The sequence below is a fragment of the Telmatherina bonti genome, assembly GCF_933228915.1.
Source record: "Telmatherina bonti genome assembly, chromosome: 7".
NCBI classification, from domain to species: Eukaryota; Metazoa; Chordata; class Actinopteri; order Atheriniformes; family Telmatherinidae; genus Telmatherina; species Telmatherina bonti.
In genome coordinates, this window is record NC_136625.1 from 15,276,025 (window position 1) to 15,293,817 (window position 17,793).

General features: G+C 44.9%; 1 long non-coding RNA gene across 1 annotated transcript in view; it reads left to right on the forward strand.

Moving 5' to 3' along the window:
• Positions 1-17,164, forward strand: part of LOC306758712 — a 63,921-nt gene extending 46,757 nt beyond the window's left edge. Inside the window, exons 2-3 of the long non-coding RNA XR_013771391.1 lie at positions 16,117-16,214; positions 16,380-17,164. This is a non-coding gene — a long non-coding RNA (uncharacterized lncRNA). The remainder of the gene's footprint in view (positions 1-16,116; positions 16,215-16,379) is intronic.
• The last annotated feature ends 629 nt before the right edge of the window (positions 17,165-17,793 follow it).

The window sequence follows — 17,793 nt, forward strand, 5'->3', positions numbered from 1 at the left end:
TTTTTTACTTGTCTGGATGTGATAGACATGTGTACCGAATTTCGTCGTCCTACATCAAACTAAAATTTTTTTCCCCCATTCTAGAGGCCATTTTTGGCGTTTCTAGGGGGCGCCGTCGAGGCATTTTCACATTGGCGTGCACGCGGACCCCAGAATATCGCTATTTTCGCCGGGACTGAGGTGTGTGCCAAGTTTCGCAACTTTTCACGGGGTCTAAGGGGGTCAAAATTGAGTGAGTTGTGCTGAGAAGAATAAACATTACAATAACAATAGGGCCTTGCCATACTTCGTATGGCTCGGACCCTAATTAAAGCCGCAAGCGGCATCCATCGGGTCCTCGCCTCATGCCGAACCCTCCACCCGAGTCCTGGTTCTCCTAATGCTACATGTGAAGGACCCGCACAGCCAGTTCATTTTAATAGAGAAATACAATTCACATATTGAGAAAAGATTGTGTGTAAACGCCATGATGGCGGACAGCCCGTTACCATGGCAACATGTGTTTCATTGACTTTTTAGCTTGTCTTGGGATGATACACATGTGTGCCGAATTTCGTAGCCCGAGATGAAAGTAGACGATAGGGCCCCTTGGGGCCCCCCCAAAAAGGTTCCCCCCCACAATACATTCTATAATGTGTTAAGGACCTACCAAATATGAATAGTTACAGTTTTGGTGCACATCGTATGAATGTGTGCAAAGATATAAGCAAACCGTGTTTCATGGCGAGAAGGTTTTTTTCCAAGATGGCGGACACCCCGTTGCCATGGTAGCGGCTGCACAATGAAGTTTTTTGCTTGTCTTGGGTTGATACACGTGTGCCGAATTTCGTAGCCCTAGCTCAAAGTAGACGATCGGGCCCCTAGGGGCCGCCCCCAAAATGTGCCCCCCCCACAATACATATTACAATGCGTTAAGGACCTACCAAATATGAACTATTGGAATTTTGGTTCCGATCGGATGCATTTTGGCAGAGATATAAGCAAACCGTGTTTCATGGCGAGAACGCTTTTTTCCATGGGTTGCCACGGTAACACGCTTTCTCCTATCAGAAAGATTTGAATAACTTTTTGTCCCCATCTTGTCATGAAGCTCCATGGGGAATGTGGAGCCAATAGCATGAATCCCCTCTGACTAGTTCGTTCAAATACGATGCGCTTAAAGTGATAAAAAGGGCATAAACGCCAAGATGGCGGACAGCCCGTTGCCATGACAACATGCGTTTCAATGACTTTTTTACTTGTCTTGATGTGATAGACATGTGTACCAAATTTCGTCGTCCTACGTCAAACTAAAAATTTTTTTCCCCATTCTAGAGGCCATTTTTGGCGTTTCTAGGGGGCGCCGTCGAGGCATTTTTGCATTGGCGTGCACGCGGACCCCAGAATATCGCTATTTTCGCCGGGACAGAGGTGTGTGCCAAGTTTCGCAACTTTTCACGGGGCCTAAGGGGGTCAAAAATGGCCGAGTTGTGCTCAGAACGAGGAGAATAATAATAACAAGCGGCATCCATCGGGTCCTCGCCTCATGCCGAACCCTCCACCCGAGTCCTGGTTCTCCTAATGCTACATGTGAAGGACCCGCACAGCCAGTTCATTTTAATAGAGAAATACAATTCACATATTGAGAAAAGAATGTGTGTAAACGCCAAGATGGCGGACAGCCCGTTACCATGGCAACATGTGTTTCATTGACTTTTTAGCTTGTCTTGGGATGATACACATGTGTGCCGAATTTCGTAGCCCGAGATGTAAGTAGACGATCGGGCCCCTAGGGGCCCCCCCAAAAAGTGTCCCCCCCACAATACATTCTATAATGTGTTAAGGACCTACCAAATATGAATAGTTACAGTTTTGGTGCACATCGTATGAATTTGTGCAAAGATATAAGCAAACCGTGTTTCATGGCGAGAAGGTTTTTTTTCCAAGATGGCGGATACCCCGTTGCCATGGTAACGGCTGCACAATGAAGTTTTTTGCTTGTCTTGGGTTGATACACATGTGTGCCGAATTTGGTAGCCCTAGCTCAAAGTAGACGATCGGGCCCCTAGGGGCCGCCCCCAAAATGTGTCCCCCCCACAATACATATTACAACGCGTTAAGGACCTGCCAAATATGAATTATTGGAATTTTGGTTCCAATCGGATGCATTTTGGCAGAGATATAAGCAAACCGTGTTTCATGGCGAGAACGCGTTTTTCCATGGGTTGCCACGGTAACATGCTTTCTCCTATCAGAAAGATTTGAATAACTTTTTGTCCCCATCTTGTCACGAAGCTCCATGGGGAATGTGGAGCCAATAGCATGAATCCCCTCAGACTAGTTCGTTCAAATACGATGCGCTTAAAGTGATAAAAAGGGCATAAACGCCAAGATGGCGGCCACCCCGTTGCCATGGTAACAGGTTCTCAATAGAGTTTTTTGCTCGTCTTGGTTACTTATACATGTGTACCGAATTTCGTAGCCCTAGCTCAAAGTAGACGATCGGGCCCCTAGGGGCCCCCCCAAAATGCGCCCCCCCCACAATATATATTACAATGCGTGAAGGACCTACCAAATATGAATTATTTTAATTTTGGTTCCGATCGGATGTATTTCTGCGAAGATATGAGTGAACCGTGTTTCATGGCGAGATCGCTTTTTTCCATGGGTTGCCACGGTAACACGCTTTCGCCTATCAAAAAGATTTGAATAACTTTTGGTCCCCATCTCGTCACGAAGCTCCATGGCGAATGTGGAGCCAATAGCATGAATCGCCTCAGACTAGTTCGTTCAAATGCGATGCGCCCAAATTGACAAAAACGGGCAAAAAAATGGCCGCAAACGCCAAGATGGCGGAAAGCCCGTTGCCATGACAACAGGCGTTTCAATGACTTTTTTACTTGTCTTGATGTGATAGACATGTGTACCGAATTTCGTCGTCCTACGTCAAACTAAATTTTTTTTTCCCCATTCTAGAGGCCATTTTTGGCGTTTCTAGGGGGCGCTGTCGAGGCATTTTTGCATTGGCGTGCATACAAACGCCAAATTATCAAAATTTTCACCGGACGTGAGGTGTGTGCCAAGTTTCGCAACTTTTCACGGGGTCTAAGGGGGTCAAAATTGAGCGAGTTGTGCTTAAAATAATAAACATTACAATAACAATAGGGCCTTGCCATACTTCGTATGGCTCGGACCCTAATAAACATTACAATAACAATAGGGCCCTGCCATACTTCGTATGGCGAGGACCCTAATTAAAGCCGCAAGCGGCATCCATCGGGTCCTCGCCTCATGCCGAACCCTCCGCCCGAGTCCTGGTTCTCCTAATGCTACATGTGAAGGACCCGCACAGCCAGTTCATTTTAATAGAGAAATACAATTCACATATTGAGAAAAGAATGTGTGTAAACGCCAAGATGGCGGACACCCCGTTACCATGGCAACATGTGTTTCATTGCCTTTTTAGCTTGTCTTGGAATGATACACGTGTGCCGAATTTCGTAGCTTGAGATGAAAGTAGACGATCGGGCCCCTTGGGGCCCCCCCAAAAAGCGTCCCCCCCACAATACATTCTATAATGTGTTAAGGACCTACCAAATATGAATAGTTACAGTTTTGGTGCACATCGTATGAATTTGTGCAAAGATATAAGCAAACCGTGTTTCATGGCGAGAAGTTTTTTTTCCAAGATGGCGGACACCCCGTTGCCATGGTAACGGCTGCACAATGAAGTTTTTTGCTTGTCTTGGGTTGATACACATGTGTGCCGAATTTCGTAGCCCTAGCTCAAAGTAGACGATAGGGCCCCTAGGGGCCGCCCCCAAAATGTGCCCCCCCCACAATACATATTACAACGCGTTAAGGACCTACCAAATATGAATTATTGGAATTTTGGTTCCGATCGGATGCATTTCTGCAGAGATATATGCAAACCGTGTTTCATGGCGAGAACGCTTTTTTCCATGGGTTGCCACGGTAACACGCTTTCTCCTATCAGAAAGATTTGAATAACTTTTGGTCCCCATCTTGTCACGAAGCTCCATGGCGAATGTGGAGCCAATAGCCTGAATCCCCTCAGACTAGTTCGTTGAAATACGTTGTGCTTAAAGTGATAAAAAGGGCATAAACGCCAATATGGCGGACACCCCGTTGCCATGGTAACAGGTTCTCAATGGAGTTTTTTGCTCGTCTTGGTTACTTATACAAGTGTACCGAATTTCGTAGCCCTAGGTCAAAGTAGACTATCGGGCCCCTAGGGGCCCCCCCAAAATGCGCCCCCCCCACAATACATATTACAATGCGTTAAGGACCTACCAAATATGAATAATTGGAATTTTGGTTCCGATCGGATGAATTTCTGCAGAGATATAAGCAAACCGTGTTTCATGGCGAGAACGCATTTTTCCATGGGTTGCCACGGTAACACGCTTTCACCTATCAAAAAGATTTGAATAACTTTTGGTCCCCATCTTGTCACAAAGCTCCATGGGGAATGTGGAGCCAATAGCATGAATCCCCTCAGACTAGTTCGTTCAAATACGATGCGCTTAAAGTGATAAAAAGGGCATAAACGCCAAGATGGCGGCCACCCCGTTGCCATGGTAACAGGTTCTCAATAGAGTTTTTTGCTCGTCTTGGTTACTTATACATGTGTACCGAATTTCGTAGCCCTAGCTCAAAGTAGACGATCGGGCCCCTAGGGGCCCCCCCAAAATGCGCCCCCCCCACAATATATATTACAATGCGTGAAGGACCTACCAAATATGAATTATTTTAATTTTGGTTCCGATCGGATGTATTTCTGCGAAGATATGAGTGAACCGTGTTTCATGGCGAGATCGCTTTTTTCCATGGGTTGCCACGGTAACACGCTTTCACCTATCAAAAAGATTTGAATAACTTTTGGTCCCCATCTTGTCACGAAGCTCCATGGCGAATGTGGAGCCAATAGCATGAATCGCCTCAGACTAGTTCGTTCAAATGCGATGCGCCCAAATTGACAAAAACGGGCAAAAAAATGGCCGCAAACGCCAAGATGGCTGACATCCCGTTGCCATGACGCCAGGTCTACGATTGACTTTTTTGGTCGTCTTGAGGTGGTAGACATGTGTACCGAATTTCGTTGTCCTACGTGAAAGTAGACTTTTGACACCCCATTTTATTTTCCATCTTTGGCGTTTCTAGGGGGCGCCGTCGAGGCATTTTTACATTGGCGTGCACATGGACCCCAGAATATCGCTATTTTCGCCGGGACTGAGGTGTGTGCCAAGTTTCGCAACTTTTCACCAGGTCTAAGGGGGTCAAAATTGAGTGAGTTGTGCTGAGGAAAAAAATAATAATAATTAAAGCCGCAAGCGGCATCCATCGGGTCCTCGCCTCATGCCGAACCCTCCACCCGAACTCACCACAAAGCTTCCGGGTAGATGTGAAGTAAAAGGCATGAATCCAAAAGTAGTTTGTTAAAAAATAATGCACATTCAGTAATAAATAGGCATAAACGCCAAGATGGCGGACACCATGTTGCCATGGTAACAGGTGGTCAATGCACTTTTTTACTCGCCTTGGGTTGTTACACATGTGTGCCGAATTTCGTAGCCTAAGATGAAAGTAGACAATCGGGCCCCTGAGGGCCCCCCCCAAAAAGTGCCCCCCCCACAATACATTCTATAATGTGTTAAGGACCTACCAAATATGAATAGTTAAAGTTTTGGTGCACATCGCATGAATTTGTGCAAAGATATAAGCAAACCGTGTTTCATGGCGAGAAGGTTTTTTTCCAAGATGGCGGACACTCCAGTGCCATGGTAACAGGTGTTTAATATAGTTTTTTGCTTGTCTAGGGTTGATACACATGTGTGCCGAATTTCGTAGCCCGAGCTCAAAGTAGACGATCGGCCCCTAGGGCCCCCCCCCAAAGTGTGCCCCCCCCGACAATACATATATCAATGCGTTAAGGACCTGCCAAATATGAATTATTGGAATTTTGGTTCCGATCGGATGCATTTCTGCAGAGATATAAGCAAACCGTGTTTCATGGCGAGAACGCATTTTTCCATGGGTTGCCACGGTAACACGCTTTCACCTATCAAAAAGATTTGAATAGCTTTTGGTCCCCATCTTGTCACAAAGCTCCATGGCGAACGTGGAGCCAATAGCATGAATCCCCTCAGACTAGTTCGTTCAAATGCGATGCGCCCAAATTGATAAAAAGAGCATAAACGCCAAGATGGTGGCCACCCCGTTGCCATGGTAACAGGTTCTCAATACAGTTTTTTGCTCGTCTTGGTTACTTATACATGTGTACCGAATTTCGTAGCCCTAGGTCAAAGTAGACTATCGGGCCCCTAGGGGCCCCCCCAAAATGCGCCCCCCCCCACGATACATATTACAATGCGTGAAGGACCTACCAAACATGAATTATTTTAATTTTGGTTCCGATCGGAGGTATTTCTGCGAAGATATGAGTGAACCGTGTTTCATGGCGAGATCGCTTTTTTCCATGGGTTGCCACGGTAACACGCTTTCGCCTATCAAAAAGATTTGAATAACTTTTGGTCCCCATCTTGTCACGAAGCTCCATGGCGAATGTGGAGCCAATACCATGAATCGCCTCAGACTAGTTCGTTCAAATGCGATGCGCCCAAATTGACAAAAACGGGCAAAAAAATGGCCGCAAACGCCAAGATGGCGGAAAGCCCGTTGCCATGACAACAGGCGTTTCAATGACTTTTTTACTTGTCTGGATGTGATAGATATGTGTACCGAATTTCGTCGTCCTACGTCAAACTAAAATTTTTTTCCCCCATTCTAGAGGCCATTTTTGGCGTTTCTAGGGGGCGCCGTCGAGGCATTTTCACATTGGCGTGCACGCGGACCCCAGAATATCGCTATTTTCGCCGGGACTGAGGTGTGTGCCAAGTTTCGCAACTTTTCACGGGGTCTAAGGGGGTCAAAATTGAGTGAGTTGTGCTGAGAAGAATAAACATTACAATAACAATAGGGCCTTGCCATACTTCGTATGGCTCGGACCCTAATAATAACAAGCGGCATCCATCGGGTCCTCGCCTCATGCCGAACCCTCCGCCCGAGTCCTGGTTCTCCTAATGCTACATGTGAAGGACCCGCACAGCCAGTTCATTTTAATAGAGAAATACAATTCACATATTGAGAAAAGAATGTGTGTAAACGCCAAGATGGCGGACACCCCGTTACCATGGCAACATGTGTTTCATTGCCTTTTTAGCTTGTCTTGTAATGATACATGTGTGCCGAATTTCGTAGCTCGAGATGAAAGTAGACGATCGGGCCCCTTGGGGATCCCCCCAAAAAAGTGCCCCCCCCCCCACAACACATTCTATAATGTGTTAAGGACCTACCAAATATGAATAGTTACAGTTTTGGTGCACATCGCATGAATTTGTGCAAAGATATAAGCAAACCGTGTTTCATGGCGAGAAGGTTTTTTTTCCAAGATGGCGGACACTCCGTTGCCATGGTGACAGGTGCTTAATTGAGTTTTATGCTTGTCTAGGGTTGATACACATGTGTGCCGAATTTCGTAGCCCTAGCTCAAAGTAGACGATCGGGCCCCTAGGGGCCCCCCCCCCAAAATGTGCCCCCCCCACAGTACATATTACAACGCGTTAAGGACCTGCCAAATATGAATTATTGGAATTCTGGTTCCAATCGGATGCATTTCTGCAGAGATATAAGCAAACCGTGTTTCATGGCGAGAACGCTTTTTTCCATGGGTTGCCACGGAAACACGCTTTCTCCTATCGGAAAGATTTGAATAACTTTTGGTCCCCATCTTGTCACAAAGCTCCATGGCGAACGTAAAGCCAATAGCATGAATCGCCTCAGACTAGTTCGTTCAAATACGATGCGCTTAAAGTGATAAAAAGGGCATAAACGCCAAGATGGCGGACACCCCGTTGCCATGGTAACAGGTTCTCAATGGAGTTTTTTGCTCGTCTTGGTTACTTATACATGTGTACCGAATTTCGTAGCCCTAGGTCAAAGTAGACTATCGGGCCCCTAGGGGCCCCCCCAAAATGCGCCCCCCCCCACAATACATATTACAATGCGTGAAGGACCTACCAAACATGAATTATTGTAATTTTGGTTCCGATCGGATGTATTTCTGCGAAGATATGAGTGAACCGTGTTTCATGGCGAGATCGCTTTTTTCCATGGGTTGCCACGGTAACACGCTTTCGCCTATCAAAAAGATTTGAATAACTTTTGGTCCCCATCTTGTCACGAAGCTCCATGGCGAATGTGGAGCCAATAGCATGATTCGCCTCAGACTAGTTCGTTCAAATGCGATGCGCCCAAATTGACAAAAACGGGCAAAAAAATGGCCGCAAACGCCAAGATGGCGGAAAGCCCGTTGCCATGACAACAGGCGTTTCAATGACTTTTTTACTTGTCTGGATGTGATAGACATGTGTACCGAATTTCGTCGTCCTACGTCAAACTAAAATTTTTTTCCCCCATTCTAGAGGCCATTTTTGGCGTTTCTAGGGGGCGCCGTCGAGGCATTTTCACATTGGCGTGCACGCGGACCCCAGAATATCGCTATTTTCGCCGGGACTGAGGTGTGTGCCAAGTTTCGCAACTTTTCACGGGGTCTAAGGGGGTCAAAATTGAGTGAGTTGTGCTGAGAAGAATAAACATTACAATAACAATAGGGCCTTGCCATACTTCGTATGGCTCGGACCCTAATAAACATTACAATAACAATAGGGCCCTGCCATACTTCGTATGGCTCGGACCCTAATTAAAGCCGCAAGCGGCATCCATCGGGTCCTCGCCTCATGCCGAACCCTCCACCCGAGTCCTGGTTCTCCTAATGCTAAATGTGACGGACCCGCACAGCCAGTTCCTTTTAATAGAGAAATACAATTCACATATTGAGAAAAGAATGTGTGTAAACGCCAAGATGGCGGACAGACCGTTACCATGGCAACATGTGTTTCATTGACTTTTTAGCTTGTCTTGGGATGATACACATGTGTGCCGAATTTCGTAGCCCGAGATGAAAGTAGACGATCGGGCCCCTTGGGGCCCCCCCAAAAAGTGTCTCCCCCACAATACATTCTATAATGTGTTAAGGACCTACCAAATATGAATAGTTACCGTTTTGGTGCACATCGTATGAATTTGTGCAAAGATATAGGCAAACCGTGTTTGATGGCGAGAAGGTTTTTTTGCAAGATGGCGGACACCCTGTTGCCATGGTAACGGCTGCACAATGAAGTTTTTTGCTTGTCTTGGGTTGATACACATGTGTGCCGAATTTCGTAGCCCTAGGTCAAAGTAGACGATCGGGCCCCTAGGGGCCCCCCCTAAAATGTGCCCCCCCCACAATACATATTACAATGCGTTAAGGACCTGCCAAATATGAATTATTGGAATTTAGGTTCCGATCGGATGCATTTTGGCAGAGATATAAGCAAACCGTGTTTCATGGCGAGAACTCTGTTTTCCATGGGTTGCCACGGTAACACGCTTTCTCCTATCATAAAGATTTGAATAACTTTTTGTCCCCATCTTGTCACGAAGCTCCATGGGGAATGTGGAGCCAATAGTATGAATCCCCTCAGACTAGTTCGTTCAAATACGATGCGCTTAAAGTGATAAAAAGGGCATAAACGCCAAGATGGCGGACACCCCGTTGCCATGGTAACAGGTTCTCAATAGAGTTTTTTGCTCGTCTTGGTTACTTATACATGTGTACCTAATTTCGTAGCCCTAGGTCAAAGTAGACTATCGGGCCCCTAGGGGCCCCCCCAAAATGCGCCCCCCCCCACAATACATATTGCAATGCATGAAGGACCTACCAAATATAAATTATTTTAATTTTGGTTCCGATCGGATGTATTTCTGCGAAGATATGAGTGAACCGTGTTTCATGGCGAGATCGCTTTTTTCCATGGGTTGCCACGGTAACACGCTTTTGCCTATCAAAAAGATTTGAATAACTTTTGGTCCCCATCTTGTCACGAAGCTCCATGGCGAACGTGGAGCCAATAGCATGAATCCCCTCAGACTAGTTCGTTCAAATGCGATGCGCCCAAATTGACAAAAACGGGCCAAAAAATGGCCGCAAACGCCAAGATGGCGGAAAGCCCGTTGCCATGACAACAGGCGTTTCAATGACTTTTTTACTTGTCTTCATGTGATAGACATGTGTACCGAATTTCGTCGTCCTACGTCAAACTAAAATTTTTTTTCCCCATTCTAGAGGCCATTTTTGGCGTTTCTAGGGGGCGCAGTCGAGGCATTTTTACATTGGCGTGCACGCAGACCCCAGAATATCGCTATTTTCGCCGGGACTGAGGTGTGTGCCAAGTTTCGCAACTTTTCACGGGGTCTAAGGGGGTCAAAATTGAGTGAGTTGTGCTCAGAACGAGGAGAATAATAATAATTAAAGCCGCAAGCGGCATCCATCGGGTCCTCGCCTCATGCCGAACCCTCCACCCGAGTCCTGGTTCTCCTAATGCTACATGTGAAGGACCCGCACAGCCAGTTCATTTTAATAGAGAAATACAATTCACATATTGAGAAAAGAATGTGTAAACGCCAAGATGGCGGACAGCCCGTTACCATGGCAACATGTGTTTCATTGACTTTTTAGCTTGTCTTGGGATGATACACATGTGTGCCGAATTTCGTAGCCCGAGATGAAAGTAGACGATCGGGCCCCTAGGGGCCCCCCCAAAAAGTGTCCCCCCCACAATACATTCTATAATGTGTTAAGGACCTACCAAATATGAATAGTTACAGTTTTGGTGCACATCGTATGAATTTGTGCAAAGATATAAGCAAACCGTGTTTCATGGCGAGAAGGTTTTTTTTCCAAGATGGCGGATACCCCGTTGCCATGGTAACGGCTGCACAATGAAGTTTTTTGCTTGTCTTGGGTTGATACACATGTGTGCCGAATTTCGTAGCCCTAGCTCAAAGTAGACGATCGGGCCCCTAGGGGCCGCCCCCAAAATGTGCCCCCCCCACAATACATATTACAACGCGTTAAGGAGCTGCCAAATATGAATTATTGGAATTGTGGTTCCAATCGGATGCATTTTGGCAGAGATATAAGCAAACCGTGTTTCATGGCGAGAACGCGTTTTTCCATGGGTTGCCACGGTAACACGCTTTCTCCTATCAGAAAGATTTGAATAACTTTTTGTCCCCATCTTGTCACGAAGCTCCATGGGGAATGTGGAGCCAATAGCATGAATCCCCTCAGACTAGTTCGTTCAAATACGATGCGCTTAAAGTGATAAAAAGGGCATAAACGCCAAGATGGCGGCCACCCCGTTGCCATGGTAACAGGTTCTCAATAGAGTTTTTTGCTCGTCTTGGTTACTTATACATGTGTACCGAATTTCGTAGCCCTAGCTCAAAGTAGACGATCGGGCCCCTAGGGGCCCCCCCAAAATGCGCCCCCCCCACAATATATATTACAATGCGTGAAGGACCTACCAAATATGAATTATTTTAATTTTGGTTCCGATCGGATGTATTTCTGCGAAGATATGAGTGAACCGTGTTTCATGGCGAGATCGCTTTTTTCCATGGGTTGCCACGGTAACACGCTTTCACCTATCAAAAAGATTTGAATAACTTTTGGTCCCCATCTTGTCACGAAGCTCCATGGCGAATGTGGAGCCAATAGCATGAATCGCCTCAGACTAGTTCGTTCAAATGCGATGCGCCCAAATTGACAAAAACGGGCAAAAAAATGGCCGCAAACGCCAAGATGGCTGACATCCCGTTGCCATGACGCCAGGTCTACGATTGACTTTTTTGGTCGTCTTGAGGTGGTAGACATGTGTACCGAATTTCGTTGTCCTACGTGAAAGTAGACTTTTGACACCCCATTTTATTTTCCATCTTTGGCGTTTCTAGGGGGCGCCGTCGAGGCATTTTTACATTGGCGTGCACATGGACCCCAGAATATCGCTATTTTTGCCGGGACTGAGGTGTGTGCCAAGTTTCGCAACTTTTCACCAGGTCTAAGGGGGTCAAAATTGAGTGAGTTGTGCTGAGGAAAAAAATAATAATAATAATAATAAACATTACAATAACAATAGGGCCTTGCCATACTTCGTATGGCTCGGACCCTAATTAAAGCCGCAAGCGGCATCCATCGGGTCCTCGCCTCATGCCGAACCCTCCACCCGAACTCACCACAAAGCTTCCGGGTAGATGTGAAGTAAAAGGCATGAATCCAAAAGTAGTTTGTTAAAAAATAATGCACATTCAGTAATAAATAGGCATAAACGCCAAGATGGCGGACACCATGTTGCCATGGTAACAGGTGGTCAATGCACTTTTTTACTCGCCTTGGGTTGTTACACATGTGTGCCGAATTTCGTAGCCTAAGATGAAAGTAGACAATCGGGCCCCTGAGGGCCCCCCCCAAAAAGTGCCCCCCCCACAATACATTCTATAATGTGTTAAGGACCTACCAAATATGAATAGTTAAAGTTTTGGTGCACATCGCATGAATTTGTGCAAAGATATAAGCAAACCGTGTTTCATGGCGAGAAGGTTTTTTTCCAAGATGGCGGACACTCCAGTGCCATGGTAACAGGTGTTTAATATAGTTTTTTGCTTGTCTAGGGTTGATACACATGTGTGCCGAATTTCGTAGCCCGAGCTCAAAGTAGACGATCGGCCCCTAGGGCCCCCCCCCAAAGTGTGCCCCCCCCGACAATACATATATCAATGCGTTAAGGACCTGCCAAATATGAATTATTGGAATTTTGGTTCCGATCGGATGCATTTCTGCAGAGATATAAGCAAACCGTGTTTCATGGCGAGAACGCATTTTTCCATGGGTTGCCACGGTAACACGCTTTCACCTATCAAAAAGATTTGAATAGCTTTTGGTCCCCATCTTGTCACAAAGCTCCATGGCGAACGTGGAGCCAATAGCATGAATCCCCTCAGACTAGTTCGTTCAAATGCGATGCGCCCAAATTGATAAAAAGAGCATAAACGCCAAGATGGTGGCCACCCCGTTGCCATGGTAACAGGTTCTCAATACAGTTTTTTGCTCGTCTTGGTTACTTATACATGTGTACCGAATTTCGTAGCCCTAGGTCAAAGTAGACTATCGGGCCCCTAGGGGCCCCCCCAAAATGCGCCCCCCCCCACGATACATATTACAATGCGTGAAGGACCTACCAAACATGAATTATTTTAATTTTGGTTCCGATCGGAGGTATTTCTGCGAAGATATGAGTGAACCGTGTTTCATGGCGAGATCGCTTTTTTCCATGGGTTGCCACGGTAACACGCTTTCGCCTATCAAAAAGATTTGAATAACTTTTGGTCCCCATCTTGTCACGAAGCTCCATGGCGAATGTGGAGCCAATACCATGAATCGCCTCAGACTAGTTCGTTCAAATGCGATGCGCCCAAATTGACAAAAACGGGCAAAAAAATGGCCGCAAACGCCAAGATGGCGGAAAGCCCGTTGCCATGACAACAGGCGTTTCAATGACTTTTTTACTTGTCTGGATGTGATAGATATGTGTACCGAATTTCGTCGTCCTACGTCAAACTAAAATTTTTTTCCCCCATTCTAGAGGCCATTTTTGGCGTTTCTAGGGGGCGCCGTCGAGGCATTTTCACATTGGCGTGCACGCGGACCCCAGAATATCGCTATTTTCGCCGGGACTGAGGTGTGTGCCAAGTTTCGCAACTTTTCACGGGGTCTAAGGGGGTCAAAATTGAGTGAGTTGTGCTGAGAAGAATAAACATTACAATAACAATAGGGCCTTGCCATACTTCGTATGGCTCGGACCCTAATAATAACAAGCGGCATCCATCGGGTCCTCGCCTCATGCCGAACCCTCCGCCCGAGTCCTGGTTCTCCTAATGCTACATGTGAAGGACCCGCACAGCCAGTTCATTTTAATAGAGAAATACAATTCACATATTGAGAAAAGAATGTGTGTAAACGCCAAGATGGCGGACACCCCGTTACCATGGCAACATGTGTTTCATTGCCTTTTTAGCTTGTCTTGTAATGATACATGTGTGCCGAATTTCGTAGCTCGAGATGAAAGTAGACGATCGGGCCCCTTGGGGATCCCCCCAAAAAAGTGCCCCCCCCCCCACAACACATTCTATAATGTGTTAAGGACCTACCAAATATGAATAGTTACAGTTTTGGTGCACATCGCATGAATTTGTGCAAAGATATAAGCAAACCGTGTTTCATGGCGAGAAGGTTTTTTTTCCAAGATGGCGGACACTCCGTTGCCATGGTGACAGGTGCTTAATTGAGTTTTATGCTTGTCTAGGGTTGATACACATGTGTGCCGAATTTCGTAGCCCTAGCTCAAAGTAGACGATCGGGCCCCTAGGGGCCCCCCCCCCAAAATGTGCCCCCCCCCCCACAATACATATTACAACGCGTTAAGGACCTGCCAAATATGAATTATTGGAATTCTGGTTCCAATCGGATGCATTTCTGCAGAGATATAAGCAAACCGTGTTTCATGGCGAGAACGCTTTTTTCCATGGGTTGCCACGGAAACACGCTTTCTCCTATCGGAAAGATTTGAATAACTTTTGGTCCCCATCTTGTCACAAAGCTCCATGGCGAACGTAAAGCCAATAGCATGAATCGCCTCAGACTAGTTCGTTCAAATACGATGCGCTTAAAGTGATAAAAAGGGCATAAACGCCAAGATGGCGGACACCCCGTTGCCATGGTAACAGGTTCTCAATGGAGTTTTTTGCTCGTCTTGGTTACTTATACATGTGTACCGAATTTCGTAGCCCTAGGTCAAAGTAGACTATCGGGCCCCTAGGGGCCCCCCCAAAATGCGCCCCCCCCCCACAATACATATTACAATGCGTGAAGGACCTACCAAACATGAATTATTGTAATTTTGGTTCCGATCGGATGTATTTCTGCGAAGATATGAGTGAACCGTGTTTCATGGCGAGAACGTTTTTTTCCATGGGTTGCCACGGTAACAAGCTTTCGCCTATCAAAAAGATTTGAATAACTTTTGTTCCCCATCTTGTCACGAAGCTCCATGGCGAATGTGGAGCCAATAGCATGGATCGCCTCAGACTAGTTCGTTCAAATGCGATGCGCCCAAATTGACAAAAACGGGCAAAAAAATGGCCGCAAACGCCAAGATGGCGGAAAGCCCGTTGCCATGACAACAGGCGTTTCAATGACTTTTTTACTTGTCTGGATGTGATAGACATGTGTACCGAATTTCGTCGTCCTACGTCAAACTAAAATTTTTTTCCCCCATTCTAGAGGCCATTTTTGGCGTTTCTAGGGGGCGCCGTCGAGGCATTTTCACATTGGCGTGCACGCGGACCCCAGAATATCGCTATTTTCGCCGGGACTGAGGTGTGTGCCAAGTTTCGCAACTTTTCACGGGGTCTAAGGGGGTCAAAATTGAGTGAGTTGTGCTGAGAAGAATAAACATTACAATAACAATAGGGCCTTGCCATACTTCGTATGGCTCGGACCCTAACAAGCGGCATCCATCGGGTCCTCGCCTCATGCCGAAGACACCCCGCCCCCCCCTCCATTGTGGACCATGTTAAGGATCTACAAAATAGAAATGCAGTTAACTTTGATGCCGATCCAATGTATTTTTATGGACATAAACAATGTCTATCCAGTGAAAAAAAAATATACTGGTCCACCAAACCTTGACTCATGTGGATATGCTGTTCAACCAGTTTCAGAAATTAAACATCAACCCTGTCTGGATTAAAACTCTTTTTCAGAGGTTCAAAGACAACATGCTCAACATCAGGTAAATATTTATATTTATATAAATTATAATTTATTGTTTACTCAGAAAGTTATTGTTAAATAGAGCAGTCACTCATTTAAGACTGTAAAAGCCATAAGTTTATTGACTTGACATCACAGCAAATTATTCTTATGAAGCACATCGCATTTCATTCTTTTGGTATTTAAAGAAAGATTCTTTTATGTTTCATGATAAACCTTTTCTTAATCCAGACTGTGACCTAAACAGGTCAAGTGATCGGCAGATTTAGATTATAATGGTGTTTCATGAGTGTTTTTAGTGCATAAAAACCTCAATTATGTTATTATGTTGTTTGGACCAGGATGTCAGTCCCGTCTCTCTGTGAGGACAGCACTGCTGGACAGCCGGTGAAGAGACAGGATGCTGGGACCAGGAGAACAACAGAGGCTGGCTACAGAGGTCAGTCATATTTTCAGTCAAATCCATGTCGTTTATATTCTTACTTTGGTCACATGATGCTAGAACAATACTGAAGATCTGGTACAGAATTATTGACACCCCTTATCAATAGAATTGCTAAGGTCTAACTTTCTTATAATTGAAAACTTTTGATGTTTGCTTCAGGTCTGTGATACCATCCTGGTGCACGCTGAGGAGCAGCTAAACACGACTGTTGAGGCATGTCCCATGTTGGACAAGGCCAAGGCAGAACTGTCCCTCTTCTACAAGAACAGTGAAGTTAAAGGTTGTGGTGCAGAAGTGCCTCTGTAGCAGTTTCTCATAAAGAACAACCTTCAGATGAGTCACAGCCTTCTCCAGATCATTATGTCAACACCATAACAACTGCTGAATCTGAGAAATGCTTTTCTACTCGACTGTGAGAAACTCCATGACACAGGATCGCCTCAACGCCATGCCATGCTCTTCATGGAGAATAAGCTTGTTGGGGACATTCAGACTTTAATAGGAGGATTATTGAGAGATTTGCCTTAAATAAGGAGAGGAAAACTAAATTCTTCTACCAGTTTTATTTGATCTTTTGTTGTTCTTGGAGAAAACCAAATATGAAATCAGTTCATTCATCAGGTTCTAGTGTTCATTATTTAGTAGTCAAAGAATTATTACTGAATGTAGATTGTTGCAAAAGTCCTGTCAAAAGTTTGAGTGAGGTTAGATTTTTTAAGGAAAGGTATGCTGGTGTTTACTTTCTGTAGCCGCCACCAAAAGCACTTCTCATGCTTATTGTCTTATTAAGGCTTGTGACAAATATTTATGTGTAGATTTGTTTTACCACTGTTTATATTTCAAAATATATTATGAGCTAATTAATGTCTTTTTTTTTTTTTTACAAAAATATTTGTATTAAATAAGATGTTAAATACAATCCTGTCATTATAAAACAAAATTTTCCTTTGAGCTAAATTATGAATTTCTGGTATTTGTCATTGTTGTCATTTTAGGATATAATAAAGTATTTGTGAAATACATAACTTTTAAAGTAGATTTTTTTTTATTGCTATAATTATTGTTTGTCTTCAACAATAGATAGATTTGACAAAGCCCCACCTAAAAAATAATAAAATATATATACACACACACACACACACACATACATATATATATATATATATATATATATATATATATATATAGAATGTGTGTATGTGTGTGTGTGTGTGTATGTATGTACATGTGGACATTTATGGGTCACTGAATACAAAATATACTGTATTTTTTTCCATTTTATTTGTTTGTTTATTTTCCTTTATTCATCCATGTCCAAGGTGTCATCACCTTAATCCCCTCCGTCTTCAAGATGACAACGAGGTGTTCTCTGTCTTGTACCACAGTGGTTTGTCTTTCACTGGCACATCCACAAGAAGTGCTTTTTCCAGCTGTCATCCTCATCTTTGTGTTCCAATCCACCTTTTTCTCGTCTCAGCTTTCTCACATCCGGATAATTTTACCGTGGAGCTGCGGAGAAGTGCTTCAATGCTGCGTCACAAAATCATGCAGGCTTTTGTGTATAAAAAAAAAA